The 22060-nt window shown below is 40.5% G+C and overlaps 1 long non-coding RNA gene across 2 annotated transcripts in view; it reads right to left on the reverse strand.

Moving 5' to 3' along the window:
* The window catches only part of LOC114607742 (uncharacterized), a 166373-nt gene extending 148295 nt beyond the window's left edge, over positions 1-18078 (reverse strand). For both annotated transcript variants that reach the window (XR_013394776.1, XR_003709217.2), the window contains exons 1-3: positions 17878-18078; positions 11298-11391; positions 9667-9948 (exon numbers count right to left, since the gene is read on the reverse strand). This is a non-coding gene — a long non-coding RNA (uncharacterized LOC114607742). The remainder of the gene's footprint in view (positions 1-9666; positions 9949-11297; positions 11392-17877) is intronic.
* Positions 18079-22060: the final 3982 nt, after the last annotated feature.

The following is a 22060-nucleotide window of genomic DNA, read 5'->3' on the forward strand; positions in this document are numbered from 1 at the left end:
GCTGTACCCTAGAAGAATTGGAAGTAATTGCCATTTAATTAAATAAATTTAACATTTACAAGAGTCTTTTTAGGATTGAGGTACTGTACAACTTCTCTTTAGTTAGATTCTGCATCAAGATAACAATTCAGTTCTAGTCTGCTTTTCTTTTCCTTAAACAAATTGCCTAGAACATTTATTCAAGAATGTTTAAGGAAAAAAATATTTCAAAGTCATTAAATTAATTTATTGAATTTCCTATCAATAGAGAAAGTTCTAAATACAGTGCTTTTTTCAGGGGGTACGCATACCCCTAAACATTTAGTGAATCTAAGTTTGGCCTCATTGAGGGGCAGTATTTCAATATGAGCTGGAAAATGAGAGTGCCCCTTAGCATTTTTTAAAGGAAAAAAGCACTGTCTAAATACATAAAGAAAACCAAATCTCATACATTAAAAGCATGTCATTTCAACATTGCCAAATGTGTTGTGTTAGGCCACAATTGTTTAGGTTTAAGATATAAGTTGAGTCACCTACATCCATGTGGCATATTCAATTGTCAGTATTAGGATCTTTAGACATTTGAAAATGTATCCTTCACTAAGTGTGTGTAACATTGTAACCTACATCCCATTGGTTTGTAATGACATTATCATTACAAAGTCATACATACTGATATTTTTTATTTCATTTATGATTTTATATATACAGATAGACAGAGAAACAGACAGACAGATCGTTATTAAAAAACAAGGGACCCCTGCAACAAAATGTTCAGTGTACCCCATGCCTAACAGAAGTGCTCCTGTTCAGGATTCTAGCTAGACAACCCTGCTGTTCTCCAGCAGTCCTTTCCATTCCACCTTTTCCACCTGACACTCTACATTCCACGACTACTGAGCATTCTATGTCCTCACTGGGCTGTCTCCACACCCCCAGTTTGGTTCTTTTAGGTTTGGAGCTCCCCAAAGTATACTGCTATCTTCCTCGTATTTCTGAATGGCCCTGCTATTGTTGCTCTTTTAAAATTATATTTTTATTGTTTTTAATAAAAGAAACAGTACTAAGATGGAAAATAAACATAAAACCGTGTAAACATACAGGAGGAATAATAATATAATAAAGACAACAATGAGGGCACATGGTTTATCCTGGAACAGCTGTGGAATTATATTATCTGAACAGAGTTACTCATGAGGTTTAGCATTATGTTGAGCGACTGAGTGCTGGTTGTCATAAGTGGGAATGGATACCAGTTCTCAATTAAACTGTCAGTATGTGCTTGTCCAGTGAATGCATTGATTTGTTTCATAAGGTTGTCCATTAAAGCTAATGTCCAGGGCTTTTAATACCATTGGTTAATAATTGGCATATGGTGACTCCTTCAGTACGAAGATATTTTGAACCTTGTGACTAGCATGATATAGCTTATATAAGGTTTCTGTAGAGAATGCAATCTTGGCTGTTCTTTAAAATGTTACATAAGTTTGGATTAGGTAAGATAGGTCTATTTAGGAAGATGCTAAGTTCTTTTTTAAAAATTTAGTTTTCAGTAGCTTTCAGCCATCTCTCAAGTGTTATCATCTCCCTCATATCAATAAAAATAAAACATCAATTAAAAATATATTACATAATAGAAATACAAAATTCAGAAACATTAAAACCAAAGGAGTCAGCATAATAATAATAATAAATGTCTAAAAAGTAAAACACAGGAAGACAAGGCATTTGGTGGACTTCTTTACAGAGAGAATTCCACAACAGTGCCACCACGAAGAAAGTCCTGCCCTTGGAATCCCACAATCAAACATTTTCTAAAGGTATATGCCCGATGGCTGTGCCTGATTGGTCTCAAAGCTTGAATAGGTTCATGTAGGCAGTCTTTGAGAAAAAAAATGTTACTAGACTGTTGAGGGCTTTAGAGGTTAACACAAGCACTTGAAATTGAACCAGGAATGCATTTGTAACCAATGAGTTTTTGTAGGATAGTTGTAATGTGATGAGGGATGTACAAATCTGCCAATTTTAGATTCTCTCAGTTTCTCATTTTCCCAGTCTTAAGTTCTATTTGCCATATTTCTGCATCACTTTGTGAAATTCATCAGCATATTAGTGTGCATTATACAGATTTTTCTTCTCATGTTTAAAGCATTTCCCCCTAAATAATGCAATTTGTATGTGATTTTCACTAATATATGCATTTTTATGTACACTTTCCACTAATATACACCTTATTGTACACATTGGTTGGTTGGGAATTCAATCAGAGAATTTGGATATGTGTGAATTCTCAAGGATAGCTGTGTTTAAGTTTGATTACTGTTTCCAGAAGTGTGAATTAAACCATTCCCCACCCCCTCATCATTAAATATTATAAGTTCAACATGCTCCTACCATCATCCTGGTGACAGTATTATTTACCACATGCAGCTTCTGACCTGCTTATAAAGGTTCATTTCAATAGCCCAGTCTGGCTACAATTAGTGCATAAATAACTGAGGCCAGATTCTTCTTTTCTAGGTTAGGTCACTGTTAGCAAACCAGCTGAGGCTAGTAAGGTGATCTGTCCACTTCTGCATTCAGGGATAATATTGGGACCAGGAACACACTGAGAATGGGATACATATCTGCACCCAAAGCAAATACTGAAAAATAGGTCCATTTATTATAGATCACTTTTTGTATTTTTCCTTTCTGGCCATTTAAATAACATATTCGGTATTTTGCACAAAAATATGATTTAACTGTTTTTACATATCTGTGAAATTCAGTTTATTATTCAAAATGATGTAATAGGCTCTTGTAAAACAATGGCAAGGTAATTGGACTGGTGTTTTAATTTTATATGTACCGTATTCTCTTTTGTTAAGTAATTAGATGTCATGAAGAAACAGCTGATTATTAACAAAAGCTTTCAAAATAATGCTACCCTTTTTGTGATAATTGTATTTCCTCTTTAAAAATATGAATTAATCAAACTTCATATCATGCCACTCCAACATAGTCTTCTCCACAGCCTAGTTTGTTTAAATATCTTTAGTCCCATTGAAGTCAATGGTGGAATAAATTGGTTTAAATCCTTGCATATCAGCTTACCTGACTTGTGGATTAGGCTAACATTATCCTAATTTACAGCTGAGTACATTAGAGTATAAAAAGGAATTTGGCTCATCACTCTATTGCTGTTGTGAGAACTTGGCTTAGCGACTTGTACAATATCATACTGTGTGACAAAACTGGAAAAGAGAATCCCCCACCTGAAACTGTACATTAATTCAAATTAGAGCTAATGTTATCTAGCCATATTAGAAAAAAAATACAATGAACAGGAAGTCAACATTAGTGTGAGAAGGTATTTAGTTACTTCTTAGTGACATATTATTTTTATCCAATATTAACTTGTTTGAATTTTTAAAACATTACATATCAAACTGGTCAAACTGTACACCCATAATTTTATACTAGTTCTTTTTGGGGCTACACTTCAGAAGATTTATGCTTGTATATTATTACATATTAAGTTAAATACATGATACAGCTAATCTATGTTAGTAAATCCTATTGAGGAAAACTTTAAAGGATGTTATAGACTAAATTTGATATATAGATCTGAATTTGCAATTAGAATAATCAACTGAAGTCAGTTTTACAGCTTAATGACATTGTCAAAGTCAACTTTTTTCCTTTAAAAATGAAAAATGTTAGTTTTGTATTTTAAGGTTCATTTTTGCAGCTTTGTTTCTTCAGTTTTCTTTTTCATATCTCTCTCCCTCCAAACTACCATCTACTTATCAATGTACAGCTTCTAAATATAGATGGGTTGGACATTTAAATTTAAATTATTTCACTTTTTAAAAATGCTTGAATCATGTAGGATAAAAATGCAGTACTTCTAATTAGATGATAAAACATCAAACATGGACTTCCAAATAATAAATGTCAGGGTTAGGTAACAAAACTCAAGAAAATAGTTCACCCTTCTAATTCAGAGGAGGAGAGCTACCCACAGGTGTGCCCTCCTATGCCAAGAAGGCATGAACTACAAAATGCTCCTTCTTCAGAAGTGTTTCTCCCAGACACTAGAGAGACCAGAAGCATCTTGCATATAAACCCAGTTAGTTTCTCACAGATAAGCCCAGTTAGTCAAGCTCTCTTGGAGACACTGAGCTAGCTGAGATGTCAGGCAGCTCAGACACACCAGAGGACATACTGCAGCAGCTCATGGGAAGAGCCTAGGCCCTGCCATACTTCCTACCACAAGCTTATCTGCACCCCCCATATTTTATTCAAGTTGGCACCCTTGCTTACATGCATGATCCTTCAAATGCAGTGATCTGCATCTCCACCCCCAGTTATCCAGTGTGCCATTTTAAAAATGTTTCACTGTGTGTAATCTTGCTCTTTGGGAAACGTGGTATGGACCTTTTTTGTACACCTTACCCCACTAAGTTGACTGAAAGCCTGGACAAGCTGTGGTCACCACAGTGAACACCCTTGGACCAGGGATGGACTTTGGTCTTTCAAATTTCAGTGGTACTCTGTGTGAAGCCAAAATTTGGCACCTCCTGCCTCTCGCCTTCCATTCTGATAAATTCACTACACCATAGTTCTGACAACCTGCAGCACTCACTAGGCATGGCACTCAATGTGGTAGAACTGGTTGCACCATCTGAAACCTGCTTCTGCTTGGAGGACTCCATGGACCCAAATAAACACTCTTGTTGTTAAGTACCCACTACGAGAGGCTGCAACTGGAGGAAGAAGCCCACCAGCCATACATAAGGCAAGACCAGGCCTACCCCAACTTTGTGGGCATTATCAAACCTGCATCTCTAGACCATAGCTGTCAATGTTTCCCTTTTTTAAAGGGAAATTCCCTTATTCCGAATAGGATTCCTCGCAAGAAACGGGAAAAGTTATGCTCTTGACCTGTCACTCCTCCACTCTGGAAAAGACTTGTGTACCATGCTGCATACTAGTAATTAACTGCAACCCAACTGCATTTCCCAGTAATGATGTAAACTGCTTCACTGTTTATATCCTAGCTTATAACTTCAGAATTTTTTCTGTTATATTGTAGCCACAATAATCTTCTCATGCAAGCCAAATATCCCTACTCATGTAGAAACCTGTAGAAATGCGCCTCTTATCCTACCTCTTTTACATGGGAGGGTCCTCTATAGATAAACAGATCAACCCTCTTCCAAATAGCCATGCTAACTAGATACAAGATCAAAAAGCTGAGAGGAAGATTATATCTGTAGTTTAATTAGGAACTATCAAAGTATTCAAATGTCCATAATCAATTACATATTCATAGAGCAAACAAACCAGAAAAATCCATGTTAGATAGTTAGATACATTTTTTCTAGTCAACTTTCATAATAATGCAATGTATTTAAAAAGTTACAGAGCTTGTTACTATAATTTTTTAATCACCATATATTTTACACACTTCTATTGGAGCTTTAATTATTGTACAAAATAATTTTATCATTTGTTTGTAAAGATGAAGATTTTGAGTCACATCAGTTGTTTTTCATTGAGAATGTCAAATGTATATTATTATAAGGAATTAATCAAGTTCAAGGACAAAGATGTGTATGTATGGAAACATTTTATGATTATATTATTGTTAATAGGTATGTTATTAAACTAATTGTATTATTTAGTAATAGATTTTTCTGCAATGTTTCTAAGGTACTACCATCTGACTTTTCGCTTAAAGTCCTCATATCACAGATAGACAAATTAGAATTAATCCTATACTGCATAAAACAATAGAACCTATTTCATAAGGATATGGAGAAGATCTTCACAATTCACTTATAATTGTTGTTGAAATAAATGATGAGATAGTAATTAAGCAAATGGAACAACAAGTTATCCTTAAGGTACAACATGATAGCAAAGAAATTGCAAAAATCGGAGGCAAGATTAAGGGCATTGACACACTTAAGTAGTGGGCTACCCTGCTTGGATGGAGTGAAAATACATCTGTAGTTCTTACTACAATAGCACTGCCTAAAATGATCTCGGCATAGCTGCAAGTAGCAATAGAAATAGGTAAAGGTAAAGGTACCCCTGCCCATACGGGCCAGTCTTGACAGACTCTGGGGTTGTGCGCCCATCTCACTCAAGAGGCCGGGGGCCAGCGCTGTCTGGAGACACTTCCGGGTCACGTGGCCAGCGTGACATCGCTGCTCTGGCGAGCCAGAGCCGCACACGAAAACACTGTTTACCTTCCCGCTAGTAAGCGGTCCCTATTTATCTACTTGCACCCGGGGGTGCTTTCGAACTGCTGGGTTGGCAGGCACTGGGACCGAGCGACAGGAGCGCACCCCGCCGCGGGGATTCGAACCGCCGACCTTTCGATCGGCAAGTAAAATCAAGCAATGTGATCCTAAATACCACATGACCTAAGCACCATCCATACAAGATTAAAACAACATTTCTTGATGAACATATCTGAGGTAGGAGTTTCACAACCAGGGTGCCAGCACAGAAAATGTCTATCTCTAGTAGTAATCCATTTCACTACTGAAGGTGGAGCCACCTGGAGTGGAGCATGCTATGAAGACCTTAACAATCGAGCAAGTTCATACTGAAGCAGGTACTCTTTAAGATATCCCATTTTAATTGTATCCATAAAAACACTGGCAGCACTTGTGAGAAGTAAATTGTTCTATCCACCCAGTTAATAGTCTAGCTGCTGTACTTGGCAGCACTTGAAATTTCTGATCAGTCTTCATCAACAGCTGATATATAATGCATTGCAATACTTTAACCTTGATGTTATCAAAACATGGATAATTATGATATGATCATGTTTTTCCAGAAGGGACTGCAGCTGGCTCATCAGTTCATGTTGGTAGAATGCACTTTTTGACCAGATCATGCCACTTAGCTTGGGCATCCGTCTGCAATGCATTCCCCAAGCTGCAGACTTCCATTAGTGCACCCACATTAACAAGCAGAAAGTTTCTACTAGAAACCCAGTAACCTGAGCAACTGAACTGCCTTTCAACATTTTGTTTCAACTGGGCTTAAGCTTCATTACTGGCCAGTTCATTACTTACTTGTGGTTCTGGACTTAGATCAACTGTTTCAGTTTCCCAAAGACAAATCCAATTTTCTGATACAGTGGTACCTCATGTTACGAACTTAATTCATTCCGGAGGTCCGTTCTTAATCTGAAATCATTCTAAACCTGAGGTGCGCCTTTGCTAATGGGGACTCCCACTGCTGCCATGCTGCTGGCATGTGATTTCCATTCTCATCCTGGGGCAAAGTTCTCAACCCGAGGTACTACTTCCAGGTTTGCAGAGTTTGTAACCCGAAGTGTTTGTAACCCGAAGCGTTTGTAACACGAGGTACCACTGCATTTGTTCCTTGTAAATCAGTATCCATAGTTTTTACTTTTTTGGAATCTCCAGGTAGGACTGGGAAAGATTCTGGTCTGAAACGCCGGAGAATCACTGCAAGTCACTGTATACAGTACTGAACTAGAGGTACTAAGGCAGGGGTCAGCAAACTTTTTCTTTTCTTTTCTTTTTTTTGAATTTTTTAAAAAAATGGTTTTATGTTACAAAAAACAATACAGCCATACTACCACTAAAGGATGTGAGGGCGATCTGGCTGCAACATCTGTCACCCCATTGATCGCCAGGGTTGATTCAGCTGATCTGGCTGTCTAGGCGGGTGTCCCCTCCCTCCCTCACCGCTCCATGTGCGTCCCTCCCGAAGCTGCATGCTCGGTGGAAGAGGACGACCATCCCAGATAGAAGGAGTGTACCGTTCTTCGGTCAAGGGTATACGATAGCTGTGCTCCCCTGCTAGAACCTCCAAACAAGCTCAAGGGGTCAGCAAACTTTTTCAGCAGGGGGCCGGTCCACTGTCCCTCAGACCTTGTGGTGGGCCAGACTATATTTTGACGAAAAAAAATGAACGAATTCCTATGCCCCACAAATAACCCAGAGATGCATTTTAAATAAAAGCACACATTCTACTCATGTAAAAACACCAGGCAGGCCCCACAAATAACCCAGAGATGCATTTTAAATAAAAGGACACATTCTACGCATGTAAAAACATGCTGATTCCCGGACCGTCCGCTGGCCGGATTGAGAAGGCGATTGGGCTGGATCTGGCCCCTGGGCTTTAGTTTGCCTGCCCATGGACTAAGGTGTGACTTGGTATAAGGCAGTTTCCTGAGTTCCATCCCAAGCCTATTTACACTTGCAGATACTCCCAGGCATGCATGCATAAAAGTCCCATTGAATAAACTGGGACACACAACTGAGCAGAAATGCATTGGGTTGGACTGAGGTTGGACTGAATGGACATTTTTGATTGGCTACTGACACCAGTCTCTCCACTGTGAGACTGAAGTTTGTACTAACCATTCTACAGAGCAATTATTTTGTCTGATTTTACTTTTATTTGGGGTCTATAGGGTGTAACGGGAGAGGTAGTATCTCTAGTGGGGGATACACCACGCTCCCCCTGAGCTAGTTTGTCCACATTTGATCTCCCCACCCTACACTCAGTCCTCACCTGCGGCTCCTAGAAGCTATCAGCATGCGACAGTGGCCAAACCCTGGGAAACAGCTTTGACTGGCTGGCTAAACCAGGTGAGGGTAGCTGATGGGTCTCAAACTCTCAGTGAGTTAGGGTCTTCCCCTGCATACGAAGACAGGCTCCAGCAGATTGAGCAGGCAAGACCAATGGTCCAATGGTCAAGAAGGAGGTCTATGTGTTGTAGAGGGAAGTGAGGGGCAGATGGGGCTCATTAACCTGGGAAGGTAGCTCATCTAGGAAAAGGAAAGTTCTGATCTTAAACCTCCATTGCTTTGCAAGATATATTCGGGAGAAGAGAAGACTAAGTAAACCCTACACAAATCTGGAGTAGAATCCCTAAGACAGTTGGGTGACGCCATGCAACTCTTATTCTAGCAACTCCTGCAGTCAAGTTGGTGCCAAATGTATTGCTCTGATGTCCTTTGGATCATATCAGCAAGGCCAAGAAGGGGGTCTTGTCATCTGGGCATCGCAGCACCTCCATACACACTGCCCAGGCTTGCTCCCCGGGGAAGTCACTTTCGCGCTGCTAATGCAGCAGCATGACTTCACCCCCAGAAGCGCACTCCATTGCCTCTCAAGACAGATGGATGCCGACAACAACTTTTATTTGCAGATTTATATACAGCTTCACAAACAAAAGCTACCAGGAGCAGCATACACGAAGATAAAATACCAAATATTACAGGCCAAGGAAACCAAAAACAATAAAAGCATTTTTGCAACTATACAGTTAATATTCCAAAAAATGACCATACCACGCCTCAGGGAAAGCCTTCTTAAACATAAGATGTTCTCAATAGCCACCTAAATATCCATACACTTTTTAAAAGAGGAAACAGTGGAGGTGAGAGATAGAGAACAAGAGAGTGGATGAAAACTGGGGTATTTCTAATATACAAGAGTGTCCCTGATTTCAACGATGAAATGTTGAGTTTGTCCAGGCGTTAGTTAGTGATGCTTTTCTTTTTAATCTAGAATGGCGACCACTCTCCTTAGCCCACTTTCTCTTCCTCAGTCCCATTTTCTCTCCCACAAAGATAGGAAAAAAGGGAACCACGGAAAGCAGAACAATTGAATTTCAATTCAATAATTAATCAAACTTACTTTGCCTTCATGCCGTCGTTTTCCTGAATCCGCTCATTCTGGTGTCAGGGTCAGCCAAGGGTCCGTTCCTCGCCTCACAACACAGCGCCCTCAGAGTCCTCTGTGTAAAATCCTGTCACATAATCGCTTCTTCCACCTCTCCTCAGCATTGTTGTCCTCCTCACACGTATGGCCCCTTCCGCTCTCTCTTATGCTTTCTCTGTTTCTCCCTGCCCTTCCTTCACACTCCCTCCATTTCCTCTACATTTGTGCAACCAGCTACTTCATAGACGAAGAGGAAGTCTGAGGTAAAATGAGAAACAAACGGAAAAGTGGTCTTTACTGTCACCCCCCCCCATACATGCGTTGTATATAAATAGCACAGCTGATGGCTTTTGACAGTTGAGGTGTGTATGTTTTTAGGAATCACTTTTTCTTACAATTGTAGACTGTTTAAAATATGGTTTTAATATGGTGTTTTAATGCTGCAACCCTGCCCTGGAACCTTAGGGCGAAGGGCAGCTAACAAATGAACGAACAAAATATATCTATATCTATATCTATATCTATATCTATATCTATATCTATATCTATATCTATATCTATATCTATATCTATATCTATATCTATATCTATATCTATATCTATATCTATATCTATATCTATATCTATATATCTGAGGGGGACATTTATCAGTGACACCCATGTAAGGCCCTTCTCATGGGAACATACACAGCTTTTTCTATGCAGCTGTAGGAGTCTAGAATGTTCAGCCCAGGCTACCTGGGGAAATTGCCATGGCAACCAACTGCCACAGGTGGTTGGCAGTTAGGTAGCATTAAGGCCCAGGGAACCTACTGGGTTGCAGGCCTTTCTAGAGAGCCAAGGAAGTCAAAAGGACAGTTCTCTCTCTCTCTCTCTCTCTCTCTCTCTCTCTCTCTCTCTCTCTCTCTCTCACACACACACACACACACACACACACACACACACTTCGGCTCTATCTCCCTGACCAAACAGGAGAATTCCTGCCACTTATTTTCTTTTTCCTCATTGTCCAGTGTAGCCTTCCAAATTCTGTATGGGACAAGGCTTTGTACCGGGGTTTCAACACTTAATCGGTGAGATTAAATAACTGCAAAACCATGTATGAAAAGGCGACCCCATTTGATCCAGTTTTTTTTCTTTTAAGTGTAGATGCACTTTGTAAAAAAAATTCTGCACTTGAAGTATGCTACTGCTGCTGCTTTTTTACAAGGAAATGCTGCTGTAGTCATTAGGTATACTTTTTATAGTTGCACCTGTGATTAATGGATAATGTTATTTCACTTGCATATGGTACTTGCAGGAGTTGAGCTGTAGCGTTTATTGCTGGGATAACATTGTGAATAACTGGGCACGCCTATTATGTTATTGTTTATTATTATGAATTGAATTCACACAACTGTTTTTCTTGCTGATGTTGTTCTTCATGTGCATTGTGTTGTTTATGATGTTACTATGTTGTAAGCTGCCCTGTGTCCTTTTGACAAATGGTGGTATATGCAATTTTTAAAGTAATAAAATTAATAAAAATCAATACAAAAAAAATCTCTTGATAACCAGCGCTGTCTTAGAAGAGGTTTATAACGTCGCTCTACCTGCTAGTAACTCACCACTTCTTCCTGGAGTTGACAAGCTGATTTCTTTCTTGTACCTTTTCTCCGTATTTCCTTTTCCTTGTTGCTCTTATTCTTTTCTGTTTTCAGTCTGAGAGGAGGAGATATGAGTTGAGTTCATTTTTGGAAAAACAGTTGTGTGAATTCAATTCGTAATAATAAACAATAACATAATAGGCGTGTCCAGTCCAAGATGTGACTGTCCTAGAACTTATGTTTGTAAGCCGCTGTCAGAGAGCCTTTTGACTAAAGGGCAGGTTACAACATAGTAACATAATAAACAACACAATGCACATGAAGAACAACATCAGCAAGAAAAACAGGTGGCGCTGTGGGTTAAACCACAGAACCTAGGGCTTGCTGATCAGAAGGTCAGCGGTTCGAATCCCCGCGACGGGGTGAGCTCCCGTTGCTCGGTCCCTGCTCCTGCCAACCTAGCAGTTTGAAAGCACGTCAAAGTGCAAGTAGATAAATAGGTACTGCTCCAGCGGGAAGGTAAATGGCATTTCCGTGCGCTGCTCTGGTTCGCCAGAAGCGGCTTAGTCATGCTGGCCACATGACCCGGAAGCTATATGCCAGCTCCCTCGGCCAATAAAGTGAGATGAGTGCCGCAACCCCAGAGTCGGCCACGACTGGACCTAATGGTCAGGGGTCCCTTTACCTTTATTCATCTGAAAAGCATAATAATAATAAAACTATTGGAACTATTGTTTTTATTTAGATAGACGTGTGATCAATTAACAAATTGTGTCTCCGGGGCAGCTTCTCCTGTTAATCAGAACACATCTGTTCTGCTTTGACCATTTTCCTATTTTATCATAACTCACTCCTTTTACGTCACTTTATGATAACATATTTCAAAAAGTCAGCTCTAAATGCTGTCTAAAAACCTTTGATGTAGCTAGGTGCCAGAACTGGAAAGGCCCCACTGCATAGAGATACGTACTGGACTTCAATTTGGGAAAATATGAAATGGAGCCTCAGATTTCTGAATGAAGTGCTCAGGGACCACCAGAGGGGGAAATAAAGCACTTGGCAGAAGCTTATTAGGATAACGAATTGTGCTTCAGCCTGTTTGATTTTATTATAATTTTGTTGTTGACAATCTTTGAATTGTATTTTGATTTATTATACTGTGATACTGATCTTTGGGTTCTTTGAAAGACAGAAAAGAAGGACATCATCATCATCTTTTCAGCTGTTAAAGGCCTTCTCCTCCATCTTCATCTTTTCCTGCTCCCTCTGTGTCTTTGGTAAGTGCCCTGACAGCAAAGGTCCCTTGTCAGAAACAAGCCAATTGAAGAGGGAACAGAGCCACCTTCAGAAAGCAGACTTGTGCATCTCAAAGCCTGCTGCTTTTCCTTTCTTGGCCTCCAGCAATTGTAAAAACCCTGTAAATTAGGAGACTTTGTGCCTGTTGGCCAAGGGTAGCCTCCTGGCTTGTTTTCCTTTGTAAACAAACAAACTGGCTTGACCTTTTGCATACCCTGAAAAGTTTTTAAAGTTTAATTAGCTCCACACTAGATATTTAGATATTTTAAATGGGCATAAATTTGCATGCATTAACAAATGAGCAACAACTGTATGAATGAATAAAATGACTGAATGAATTTTCAGTGTCAGACAAAATGTGTTATGCAGCACTGTATTCAAAGGATTCAATTCAGCTGAATGGGCTGGATAGAGTCTACTGGCGGGCAGTCTGAAATTCTGATGTAGCCTGTATAGTTGTAATGAGGAAGCATGAACTTTGCCTCTTCACTAAAATAATGAGTATATTCTTGGTGGTGGAGGGTGGGGCACAACTGCATATGCACTTGAGAGCCATGACATTGCTAGATAGGGCAGAGCCAAGGTTGGTTGGCAGAGATTATACCAGTAGTTGCATCATATCGGCACCAATAGAATCACTATAAATGATATCATTCAAAAACAAGCAAGGTAAAAGGAACTTTAACCAAAGTTTGGAAATTTCAGCTTCTGTTGAGAGGTTAGCAAGAGTGTACAGTGGTACCTTGGGTTACAGATGCTTCAGGTTACAGACTCTGCTAACCCAGAAATAGTACCTTGGGTTAAGAACTTTGCTTCAGGATGAGAACAGAAATTGTGCTCTGGTGGCGAGGCAGCAGCGGGAGGCCCCCTTAGCTAAAGTGGTACCTCAGGTTAAGAACAGTTTCAGGTTAAGAACGGACCTCCAGAACGAATTAAGTTCTTAACCCGAGGTACCACAGTATACAGTTAGCAGCTAGCTATCTGGATGTGGAAAAGTCAGCTCCCGTTCCCATTTGACCATGAAACTAACCACATCATGGAACGGCTTTGAGAATAAGAAACAAGAACAGCAAAGTATTTGCACACTGTGAGATATGCTATGTACAGAGCAAAGAATAATAATGTAAGTGACCAAAATTTCAGAAATAAGGAAAACAAGAAGCATGCAACATTTCTTGTTTTAAAAATTGAGCCATATTTATTTATAAACTTCATTTGAGTCTGTGAGACTTAGGATGACAGTACTGCACCCTGATGACTTTAAATACATATCCATACAGGGGGCCAGTCTTTGTGTGTGTGTGTGTGTGTGTGTGTGTGTGTGTGTGTTTTTAATCAGTTCTGGTAGGTGCTGACTTCCCATGACCCACATGGAAGTCTGTCTCTCAGGTAATAGTAATATTTTAGGTTTGAGCCTTCCCTACAGATGTGCACAGCACTCCTTTATGTATGATGGGAGGGGTAAGAAGGGAGGTCATTGGCTGGAAACTCCCATTCACAGAACAGCACACACGCACACACGCACACACGCACACGCACACACACACACACACACACACAGCATGCGAGTGAGAGCGCTTTTTTGTGATAGTCTCCATCACCTTTTTTGTGCTCGCACCTTTTATCAATATATGACTCCTCATTTTTTACTATAAAAAAATCAATCTTCAAAAAGTTCCAATCACTTCACATTTATTATGCAGGGACACTGTCTTTTTTTCCTGGATTCTGGGGTCCTAAGCTGTAATCAGATGCATAATAGGCAGAAATACAATAGATTGAAAGACTGAAGGTTGGGAAAACCTTTCCCGGTCTGAAGTGCCTTTAGCTGTTGATATGCTGCTGGTCAGACAGCAAAAGTGCTCTGTTTGAAGGTGACAACCCTATCCAAAGGATGAGAGCATTGCACTGTATCCTACATGCTACAGGAGCATGTCAGGTGCAGGCAATAGCCAGAAATGTGCTGAAGACCAACAAGTGGTGCGGGGCAAATGAATGCAGAGCATCCAAAAGAACCCGAATACAGGTAGATCCATTTGTTCACATTTGATTTATTAATTATTAATAAAAAGTAACTTTCATTTTGTATATATATTTTTATAAAATATAAAAATAAGAGCCTAGTTCCTATCAGTTATCCTAGTGCTCTGCAAGATGTTGTCAGAACTCTGGAAGGCAGGAAGCAAGCAGACTAGGGAGCAAGCAATTGGGTCAAATATTATTCCAAGCTTTTATTTATTTATTTATGTATTTAGATAATTTGCAGAAGCCACAGGACAGTTTCTAACAGGCACATTGTTTTTTTAACCCAATCCTTAAAAACACATAAACAAATCACTAAACATAGTTATTAATGGCAGTGGTGGCAGCAATAAGGTCCCTTCTCCCCCTACACCTGCTGGAAAAGATTACCGTAATCTTAACTAGCTGACTAAAGCTATAAAGAGACAGGGCCAAATGCATCATAATTCCACATATTCCATTTATATTATGTCCTTCTTTCAAGGAGCTCAGGGCAACACACATAGTTCTTCCTTTACCCCTCATTTTATCCTCTAACAGCTCTGGCTCAGCCCAGCCCAGTAAACTTTGTTGATGAATTAGATCAGGGGTCAGCAACCTTTTTCAGCCGTGGGCCGGTCCAGACCATGTGGTGGGCCAGACTATATCTTGAAAGAAAGAAAAACAAAAAATTCCTATTCCCCACAAATAACCCAGAGATGCATTTTAAATAAAAGGACACATTCTACTCATGTAAAAACATGCTGATTCCTGGGCTGTCCGCAGGCCAGATTGAGAAGGCGATTGGGCTGCATCCGGCCCCGGGGCCTTAGTTTGCCTACCCCTGAATTAAATTGAACCCAAGTCACACTTGGCCAGTGTTTTAACCCATGCATTATTGCCCTTCAGGTTTTATGGGAGTTCCATTAGCTCCAGCCAGCATGGCCAATGGTTAGGGATTGTAATCCAACAGCCTAGTCTAGGGATGTAAGTTGGCATTTCCTTTCTAACCAATATACCATACTGGCTCTTTTAGCTTTCCCTTATATCTCTTTTACTTGTGAAGTTAGAAACTTACTTTTTATGTTTAATGGAAGATGGAACATTCAGGAATATTCCCTCCTCCTTCCCCGAGGCTACAGCCTTGTTCAAATGATCAGTTATAATTCATAGTAAAAACGCTTTCTCACTTGGAAGCTACTGCCAGATGACAAGGATGAGGGTCATCTGAAACCCCTCCCAACCGAAGTGTGTGTAAATATAATGCAGGATTTATGGGTCTACAATGGCACCCACGGCTTTGATCTATCTCTGTCTATAATTCATTCGAACCAGTTTCTACATTTATAAAAAAAAAGTTCTTGGCAATAATATTTCATCTGTCGATTTCATAAAGGTACAGTAGTAGCCATAATTAAATGCAGTCCTGTAGCTGCTGCTCTCATCAGAGCCACACTCAGCGGAACTTACTATTTCCGTGCTCTGCACTGTGATGTTGGTAGCCAAAAATCAAATTAATTTCTTTTCCTCCCCTGCTCACATTTCAAGGCAAAGTCATGTCTGAGGTAGCCTTCACTATCATCCCTAGATCTTTACCAGCAGTACTGCATCTCCATGTTTATTATTAGCATTATCACAGATTGAAAATGTGGTTTTAGATTATTATTTTCATGTTATCCCCCCACTCCCCCTAACCAGAATCTAATTTCCCCCCCATCTCTTCATATTCTCAGTCTCTTTGAAGTATATTAACATTTCCCCCCTCTAGTATCAGTGATGCCTGGAATTTCCCCCCATTTGGTACTGTCTGTTTCATTAACAGTAATTATTTACTTCCTCCTTGGCTGAATAAGCAAGAAGAGAGGTCCAGGTCTCACGTGCGACACTGCCCAGTGTGGTACCCTGGGCAAAGAAAATGGGGCAGATACATCTGCTGCCAGCTTAGAGGTGATGAACACATTTTTGAAGAGGTTCCCCCTTTGAACAGAGAAACTGAACTGCATGGAATTTGTCTCTTTTCCAAAACTATGATTCTGTGATTGTCTCTTACAATCACTATAAAACAATTTATTGATATCATATATAGGCTGCCTTTTTGGGCATAGCCCACCCAAGGAGGTATATAATGTCTCTCTCTCACACACACACACACGAAAAAAATCACAATAATTTAAAACAGAAGTCAGTTAAAACAATTATTTTTATTTTTTTAAAAAGCAGACACGAATATAAATCACAGCACAGCTAACTTCCTAACAGAATAGCTCAGTTGGGGGCGGGGCGGGGGGGGGAGAACTTCAATTAGTTAAGTATTTTTATTGATTTACTTGATCTAGGAGGGGTGGGGCTGCCATGGCCCATGGCCCAGTTTAGGAGAAAATGAGTCTGGAAAAGGTGGGTTTTCAGGCCCATTAAAAAACCCTTTGGATGTTATGGACTACAATTTCTATCAACCCCGGCCTGCTCAACTATGTGGGCAGGAGCTGTTGGTAGTTGTAGCCCAAAACATCTGAAGGACACCTCTGTGAGGAGTGAGTTCCACAGTCTGGAATTTCCACATAGAAGGCCCTGTCTCCTGCGCCCACCAGCTGTATTTACCCAATCACTGGGCATGCACGTGGGCTTTTGATGTAGACCTTAATACCCAACTCAGGCTCCTATGCATGTCGGCAGTCCTTCAAACAGCAGTTTAAATGCCCTGTGCTCTCTTCAGATGGCTCACTGTGGCTGTGGAAATTGGAGGTACATATTGCGTCCCTTTCCAAACACTGCAGGACCCTTACTTGCTGTTGCTGTACACCTCCGTGGCTGGAAGTCTTTCCCTCGTTCCCCTTGGCTCAAACAGAAGAACCTTCTTCCAGAAGAGAGCCTTGCGGCTTTGTGTTTCCCCAGTCCATGAAAGTGATGAGCAATTTCACTCTACAATGACCAAGCTCCCTATTCCTTCTCTGTGTCTCCTGCCCACGTCTGCCTGCCTACTGTCCCTATCCAGAATACCTGGGTTGGCCACCTCCACCCTTCTCTTTGGCTCCTTGGGTCCTTTTAACAGTGCTGCACTCCTTCTTGTAAGTACCCGTTCCCCAACTTCATCCTTACTGATATTAGGAGGATCTGATCTTGCCCTTCCCCCTGTTCATCCATGGGATGCTATTTTCAGGCAGCAATGGCTAGAAAATGCCCCTCAGCTGCAAAAGTAGTTTATCTGGAAGTAGGGAGTGTGGCGTTTGTCCGTTTGTTTGAAAATGTCTGTACAGGGGAGAGAGAAAGAGTTAAAATGTAGACCAATAGGAAAGCTGGAGCCTACCTGTTTATAAAAGGGCTTAGCCCGAGGTTTGGGTGTGGGTAGTTGGTTGGTTTTAGTGGGTTGGTTTGTTGGGAAAGGCAGTTGGAAAAGCAGTTGGCAGGCAGTTGGAAATAGAGAGACAGTTAGGGCAGTGGGTTCTTGTGTGAGGGGAGGTAGAAGAGTTAGAGACAGGATAAAAATAAGACTAAGAAGGTAAAGACATCAAAACTGCATTTGAATGCAGTTAAAGTTTATTTGTGTCTGCAATAAACTACACTCTTCTTTGTTAACTTGAGAACCTGACTGAGACTAAGTGATTTACCGGGGAGGACCTGGTTGGTGGCAGCGGATTAGTGGTGGACGGGTCAATAGTCCGTGAGATGACTGGGGGCTCCATCCAAACGCCACAGGGAGAAGTGGGTTCATCAAATCACTGAGTTGGAAGGGACCCCAATAGTCATCTAGTCCAACTTCCTGCAATGGCAATGCCTTGCACAATACAGTGGTACCTCGGGATACATACGCTTCAGGTTACAGACTCTGCTAACCCAGAAATAGTGCTTCAGGTTAAGAACTTTGCTTCAGGATGAGAACAGAAATCGTGCTCCGGCAGCGCGGCAGCAGCAGGAGGCCCCATTAGCTAAAGTGGTGCTTCAGGTTAAGAACAGTTTCAGGTTAAGTACTGACCTCCAGAATGAATTAAGTACTTAACCCGAGGTACCACTGTACAATAATCCACAGTCAGTTATATAGTGGCAAGAATATGAGCAACTGTAAAATAAGGAATTTTGTGTAGAAATCCATATATCTATATCTATCTATGCATCTGGATGTTGTTATCAATAGAAATTACATACTGTAGTAATATTTTTCCGAGATATTCATACATTTGACAGGAATATGAACTTTGCAAACACGGCTTGCTTCTATCCAGTCAGCAGCAACATCACTGGGGCTTGCACAGAAGCGGTGCTCACTGGACTGTCCTCACCCAAAGCAAGCTTTGCGTTCAGTAAATTCAAAGCATTTTCCTTGGCGGCTGGTTTCTTACTCTTACATCCATCCAAGCAGGTGACAAAAAATAGGCAATTTGACCTAGCTGTTCAGTGACAACCATCAAGCCTGCTTTTTGAATAATAAACTCTGCTCAACAACAGATACATAGTTTAACTATTATTCACAGGAATTAACTGGAAAGTAATTTTGAATGATGACTATATGAGAGACAGTTTCCCTTGCAATTGCCACGCATATGATCTGAAAATGCGAAATGGGCTGAATACACAAACTGAGTATTCCTGTTAAACCAAATGCACAAATCAACATTATCATCAATTGTCTTGATTTCTTCCAGTTCCAGCTGCAATACTTGATTTTTACAGCTAAAGCCCAACGTTCCCTAGTTCGGCCTTTTCAGGATTAATTAAAGAAAATCAAAATTCTCAGATCTTTAAACAGTCCCTTATGAAATTGGGCTAGCCAGCTCCATTTTTAAAAAGAACTGCCGCTTAATTATACTTTGTTTAAAAAATCCTTTCTGCCGCACCCAACACTCATATATTAGACAGCAACCCTCATACTCAATCACTTACCAGTAATTTCAGCATGTACTCATACATACATAGTAAGGATGTATGTTTAGAACTACCTCTTGTATTTTGGACAATACTTGTCAAAACTTGATTGTTATATACCTAAACATTAAAGACAGCAATTCTCATATACAATAAGTTCATTTCATCTATCTATCTAGATATCTAGAAATACACATCCACAAAATATAAGAATCCATACTTAGAATTACTTCTTGTTCTTTGGACAATGCCTTTTGATAACTTACTTTTAATAAACTTGAACATTAAGGCAAGTAGTATTACTGTTGCCTACAGATTTCTCATTTGACTGACATATGCTTCTTCTACCCCTTTTTTGTTGAACTACGTCTGACTTTTATCATCAGCATCCACCAAAGGGATTTATTTTTTAAAAAAAATGTTATTCTCAACTTTGATGGTTTAATCCCTTACTTTCAGAAATCACTGTGATTTAAAACATTTAAAACTGTTTTTATAGACACCCTTTTCTTTAAATGTATTTTTATTAAAGATTTTCTTGATTTACAAAAGTATGTGCAATGTCTCTCTCTCTCGTATTTTTTCCATGTAACATTTTTACAAATCAGTTTCATTTGTTGAGACATTAGGAAGAAAAGGGGGAAAGGGGTGGAGGGGGTGGGGGAAGATGGGTGGGGTCGGGGTCGGGTGGCGATGTTTCTATTTTACTCAATATATGTAGGGTTTGGTGTCAGCGTTCCTTGTGCAGGTTCTCTGCTGTTCACTTGTGTTCCTTTGGTGGTGAGAGAGGTTGGGGTTGGCTTAGGGTGTGGTGGTTCATTTGTGGTTGGCTGTGGTGGTTTTATAGACACTCTTATGGGTTGTTACAGTTCCATGGATAATATGGAAAATGCTTCCACCATGAGCATGATCAACACCATTCTCTCACCCACAGAATCTCTATGCTGATTTTTATCAGTACAGAATTTGGCCTGGAGTTGCAAATCTCATTCCTATAGATTTAACATACTTCTGTCTTTGCTTCCTCCCCAACCCCACCATCAGCCTGGCACTGCAAAACACAACGAAGTAGATTTCACTGATTTTAATAGAACTTGCCTCCATAGATGCGGGCTTAGGATCACAACCTTGCAGCACAGTCAATGGGACTTACTTTAATTGTTTAGGACTGGAGTGCCCTCCTTGCAGGTCCAGCAACAAGAGGAGATCCCCTAATGTACAAAATAGCTAAAGCCTTTGATGCCCGTAGACAAGATTTATCCAGTTCATGGTCCTCAACATGTTTTGAATTCTGATTTCATCCGAAGAAAAACTTATCATGCAAACAAACTGTATAATTGCTAGAAAGTTTAGCTACTTTGTGCTGCAGTTCTTGACTGAATAAGTCTTCTGTATATCCATATATGTCTTTTGCTCTTTTGGCCGCTCTTATCGGGCCATAATTTCTTAATGCATTAAAAAAAAGGAAAAGGAAATGCCCTGTTGTTATAGAGCCAATTTAATAGTTAATATTTAGATTTCCATTTACAAACCACGACTGACGCATTTACTGATTTTGGAAACTGTGTTATTAGCCAACCAGGGAGCTGTGAATGGCACTCTCCAATGACTGCCATTCAAGTGCCAGTCTCAGCCTTTTGCTTCCTTATTGCGGTGACTGTCTGTTGCACCTTCCTTCCCGCTGCTCAGGCTCAAAAATTAGATTGGACACAATGGTTTTCTAAAGGTAGCCATTGCACTGAACTAACTCTGGTCCTTCTCGAAAATTTGACTCTTTGTGGACTCCCTGCATATCTTGCTCATATTATTCATGCTCATTTTAGACCCATTTAGCCATGTCACAAGTTGTTTGATGTGCTTTGAAACTGATGGCCAAGAAGAGCTTCTGCTGGCAGAGATCACTTTGGCTCCAACGACCTGAATGGAGTTCTGCTATTTTACACTAGAGCTGGCCAAGTAAGCCCAGTCGAGTCCTTGCTATAGTTCTGCTTTGTCATCTCACCAGCCTAGTGTTCCTGGCGCTTTTCATCTGAAAGGGCTTTGCTTTGCCCTGCACTCCCCCCACCTCCCCGTCACTGGCCTGCTTTTATGCCACTACAGTTTGCCGGAACATTTGTTCATACTCAATAGCTAAACATTAGGAATGCTGAGATTCTTTCCTTCTTGTCAGGACAATTGTTTGGACTGTTTGCCACTTAACGCTCTGATGATCTCTCTCTCTCTCCTCTCTCTGTGCTGCCTATAATTCCTCCTTTCCCCACTTAGCCCTTCAACTCTTCCTCATTGGCTGAGTCACCCACCAACTCCCTCTTTTGACTCACTCTTTGGTGAGACCATCCTCTGCATTTCCAGCAGTTTTCTTGCCGTTTGGTGTGTGTGTGTGTGTTTCCCCCCTTGTCGTTTTTCTGCTTGGTGGTGTCTGGAGCATTGCCGTCGAGAGCTGGTGTACTATGGGTTACCTCGTTATTGACTTCCAGTCCTCCTGGACTTCTATTTTATTTCATCTCAGCATTGGCACCATATGGCAGCTATGGCAACTGAATATATCACTGTATTCACTTTCTGGTTCTGGTCTGAATTGCTGAAGGGCTCCACTCCCTGGCCTGGAAAAAAATGTAGCTGTAGCTTAT

Source organism: Podarcis muralis, chromosome 12, assembly GCF_964188315.1.
Source record: "Podarcis muralis chromosome 12, rPodMur119.hap1.1, whole genome shotgun sequence".
NCBI lineage: Eukaryota > Metazoa > Chordata > Lepidosauria > Squamata > Lacertidae > Podarcis > Podarcis muralis.